The following is a 4628-nucleotide window of genomic DNA, read 5'->3' as shown; positions in this document are numbered from 1 at the left end:
GCCCCGCTGCCCCGGGGCGGTCTCTCCCGCTCCTCCCTCCCCCCCGCCCTGGCGGCGCGCGGCTGAGGTGGCGCGCGGCAGCCGCCATTTTGGAAGCTGGTGGGCGGGCTCCGTCTGCTTGTGGGGCGGCTCCGAACGGCCGGCATTGCTCCTTCGCCCTCCGATCTGCCGCTATCTCGGTCCCGGGATGTGTCTTTTCTGTGGTGGCCGCTGGGCTGGAGATAGCGAGGAGCAAGGAGCCCGGAGTGGCAAGGGGGCCAAGGGGGAGGGTAGGCTGAGGAGGGCCTGTGGAGCAGGAAGTTTGTATGGTTTGTGTGGGCAGGGAGGACTGCAGTGATTTCATGGAGCCCAAGGCAATAGTTTGGGCTCCCGAAGCTTGTGACTGACCATAGGGAATTTTGGGAGCCAAGGTAAAAGAGACCTGCTCATCAGACTTTGGTAGCTAGTATGATAGCTGGTGGGAGGCTTGCCACGCTACCTTCAAGAAACCTGTCTTTTGGCCCTGTAGGCAGTGTCATGGGTATAATACCGCTTAGAGGCAATTGAGTTAAAATCACTGAGGTTGGCTGCAGTGGAACACTGCCTCCTAAAGTTCGTGTTGCTGCAAATCAAAGCCCACTTTAAAATTCCCAGGCACTACTGCCTGAGCTTGTGCTTCTGAAAGGTCCTTACAGCCCAGTACCGAGGTCACCAACAGAAGATGCCAAGGAAAAAAGCACCTTTCACTGCAGAAATGAACCTAGCCTTCAATAACTTGGAACTGAGATTTGCTTATTATCGTTAGTTTTTAGTGTTAAGGTGCTTGATTACAAGCTCCTCTCTTTCCTTTCTGGTACTTACCTAAACTGAATTTCTGCTTTTTTTTCCTTGTCGTTTTCTTTGTTTGCTCCTAAGCTGTTCATTTCTGATGTAGCAACAGACCGTGTAGACTTTGCACTTGTGAACTTCGACTGATCAAATCCATAAATCTCTGTATCTAGGAGTTAGTGTAATAATCCAATTAGCCACTAGTTTTAACAGACACTTAACCACTGTTATAGGTGAGGGGCAAGGTCCCTATTTTACTGCCTAATTTATTTTTGCCTTGTTCTTTCTCAGTTGTTGCGCAAGGCCCAGATGCCTCTTGTTATTCTGGAGCATGTGAAAATGTGTTCTCATAGTGCTAGCCTGCCACAGATTTTTGGCTGTAGAGTCCCTGTAAGGGCTGGGAGCTTGGCTTCTCTGCTCCTCTTCTCCATACTATTGTCAATTCCTTCTGTTCCAAAACTACCTGCAGGAACTTTCCATGCTCTTTTGGTGGGAATCTTAGTTTGATTTGACTCTGTGGCAGCAATGTTGGGCTGTGCTTGGGGGAGAGATGCCATGTGAAAATCGGCAGACTTCAGCAAGAGGTGTGCTTGCAGAGGCCCTACCCTCTGAGGATAGGGGCTGAGTCGAGACTAACTTCAAACTGTCATTATTCCATGCCCTGTTTTGATTTCCTGCTGCTGTACTAAACAAATCCTAATGAGGGATCCATGACAAATGACAGCAGTAACAACTGTTGCACAAGTGCCTTATTGAAAGCAGTTGACCCTATCTGTCAATAGCCAACAGCACGTGCTGGCCGCAACAGGATCCTGTTTCTTGCCCCCTTTCTCAGGGCTCTCACCATACACCGGTCAGTTGCAATTTGAAGGAGCACAAAGTATGTCATTAATTTGCCATTCAGAGAGATGACCAAGCCACAGCAGAAAGTCAGCTGTCTCTGACACCTCCTCTTCTGCCTCTCCTGCTCCTGCTATCAAAGCTACAAAACTGCCGTAGCATGGCACAGGTCTTTAGAACTGACTTCACAGCCCTGCAACTGCTGCAAGTGCAGCAATGTTAATCACTAGCTGGTGTGTAGGTCTATCCAGAGCTCTTTCATATGTACTTGTGCAGATGCATACAGCCAAATTTGTTTAAAAAAAAAAAAAAAAGTAAGAGTTTTGCATTGTGGGGCTGAATATGGTAACAAGCTTGTGTATTCTGTCTCTTCAGAAACTGCCCAGCAAGGACTGATGGGCTGGTTGTTGCTCCTCATATGCTGCTTGTGAGGCCTTGATCAGGATGCTACGAGAGTGAAATAAATGGCACTGGGTTGTCAGAAGTTGCTTTTGAAGAGGAATGGATGTGTGAGGAGTCCCCTGCAAAATTTCTGGTGTGGAATCACCCCTAAGACACCAGCTAGGCAGAGAGATGGCAGTTTATGAAACAGTTTCACATGATGTCCTGAAAGCAAGATGTAGCTGTATTTAATCCACTAGGCAAAGGGGACTATTTCCAGTAATTTAGGAACACCCCATTTTCTTTTTTCTTTTTTCTTGTTGTTTTTTTTTTTTTTTTTGCGACTGTGTTAGCTGGACACTGTGGTGTTTCGTTTTTGTTTTTTTTTTTTTTTTATTTCATTTAAAACTGTGAATGATCTTTTTTTTTTTTTAAATGAAGTACTTCTCTGCTTCTTGCAGAGATTTGTTGAATCCTTACTTCTGCATATATTCCTAAAGCTACACCTGTTTGCCAGTCTACTGAGGCCCCTCAGGGCAAGGAGGAGATGAGAGTCCAAGTTTTTCATCATACAAACAGTGTAACTTAACACCAGGCAAGAAGTCTGAAGAGGACGTAGGTGAGGGTAGGAGCCACCTGAGGAGTGTTCAGGCTTGGGAGAGTTTGCGGGGCTAGTTACATTGGGATCTGAAGCTTCCTCTGCACTTGTAGTGGCTTTCCCGAGTTCTTGCAGATTGTGCTGTTTAGATTTCCACAGCTCAGGGCATGCTGAAGGTCTCAATGTTTTAGCCAGCCAACTAGAAGTGCGCACAGCCTCCTTCCTGCAGGAATTCAGGACCCAGCTGAAATGCCTAGATGAGCCTTGTTTATCAGGAAGAGGCTTTGTAACCTTCTGTAGCAGGAAATAGGCAGTGTTGACCTCAAGGCAGTTTAGTCATCTGATGCTGTGAAGGTTGATTTTTCCCCTTAGAAGATCGTCCCGTTTCTTGAGTAAGGTCTCTGAGTAACAGAGATGACGCATGCAGTGGATTCAGGCAGTATAGTTGACACAGCACAAGGACAGAGATACGTGCTGTGTGCAAAGGCAGTATTGCAGACCTTGGCTGTAGCACACCAAATTGTTTCTGCGCCATGACTGAGGGGCTCCATTGGGGCAGCTGTGACTTTAGCCAATATGGAGAGTGTTTGGAAGGTGTTAGGTTGGCACTGAACAGTGGCAGAGGGCTTTGAGTGTCATTCTCCACCTTCTAAATTTCTGGATTGGTATAACGCTAGCAGTTAGCATCTACTCTGTGTTGCCTTTCCTGACTTGGTCCCATGGGCTGCTAGCACGTACACAGGTCTGGTGTATTAACAAGTGCTAGGGGCAGGTAAGTCGGGTTTGTGGTATGGGATAAAGCAGTCTATGATGTGGAGGTACAGAGGTTAGGATGACTGCTGGGCTGCATGATGTGAGCCTGGCTTGCTAGCCGTTCCTTAGGCTTGGGGACCAGGAGTTGCCATCTGACATGAGTAACAAGGAAGCTACTATATTTTCTAAAGTTTTACGCAGATACTGAAAAGATCTGAAAAGGATCAATCTCCTTAGTATCTTATGAGCGAGGCCTTGGAGAAGAGAGTTTATAATGAGCTAGAAGTGCAGTGAGGTCTACAAAAAACTAGTGATCGTGTGGATGGGTTTGTTGTTTTGTGGATTTTTTTCCCTATTCTGTGTCCTTGGGCTTTGTGCAGAGCAGTTTCTACAGTTGAGAAGAGTTGTCTGGGCTGCCAGTCACTGAGAATTTGAGGCTGAGACCAAGTGTCTTGTTTGTCCCTTGGAGTCGAAGGACAGTAGATTGGATGTCTGGGTGACAGACCAGAAGGAAAGACAAAAGGAGATTGGGAATCCAAGGGTGGAAGAGCATGGGATGTGTGGGATACAACACAGCCCTCACCATAGACTAGTATCTGTTAATGACCTTATGGGTGGCAACATCAGTACAAATGCACATATTCCACAGATCTGGTGGCTTCTCATGAAATGACAGAATGGAGATCTTTGACTCTGGGGTTATCTTCACAGTCATATAGTCTTCACAGTTGAATCCAAATTCTGGCTTCAAAACACACTCGTTGGCCACAAACCACTTCATTTCTGTAATGGCCTAAGGCAGCTTTTAATAATTGACCTAATTTTCACAGAATCGTAATTTAGGTTAAAAGGGACCTCAGGAGATCATCTGCTCCAGCCACCTGCTCAAAGCGCACATAACTGTTCTTTTATGGTCCTAAGATAAACCAAAGTCCATTTCAAGCAAAGAGAAGATGCAATGTTTCCTTCAGCCTGCAGTTTGACAGTGAGGTGTGGTGGGGAGTCAACGGTTATAGGGTGAAACATTTAGGTAGTCTTATGACAAAGTATTATTATTATGAAATGTGTTAAAATACTTGCCTAGCTTTTAGGTCTGAACCAGATTGTAATTATCTTCTACAGAGCAGGGGCAGAATTACTAATCACCATACTCTCATATGGCCAAAGCTACACTCGCATGACTCCAGTGACACTACAGCTTGAGCTTTGAACACAGTGAGTTGTCTGGTGTGGTGAGAGCGTAATAAAG

This window comes from Charadrius vociferus, unplaced genomic scaffold (genome assembly GCF_000708025.1).
Source record: "Charadrius vociferus isolate BGI_N301 unplaced genomic scaffold, ASM70802v2 scaffold953, whole genome shotgun sequence".
NCBI lineage: Eukaryota > Metazoa > Chordata > Aves > Charadriiformes > Charadriidae > Charadrius > Charadrius vociferus.
This window is presented reverse-complemented; position numbering follows the sequence as displayed.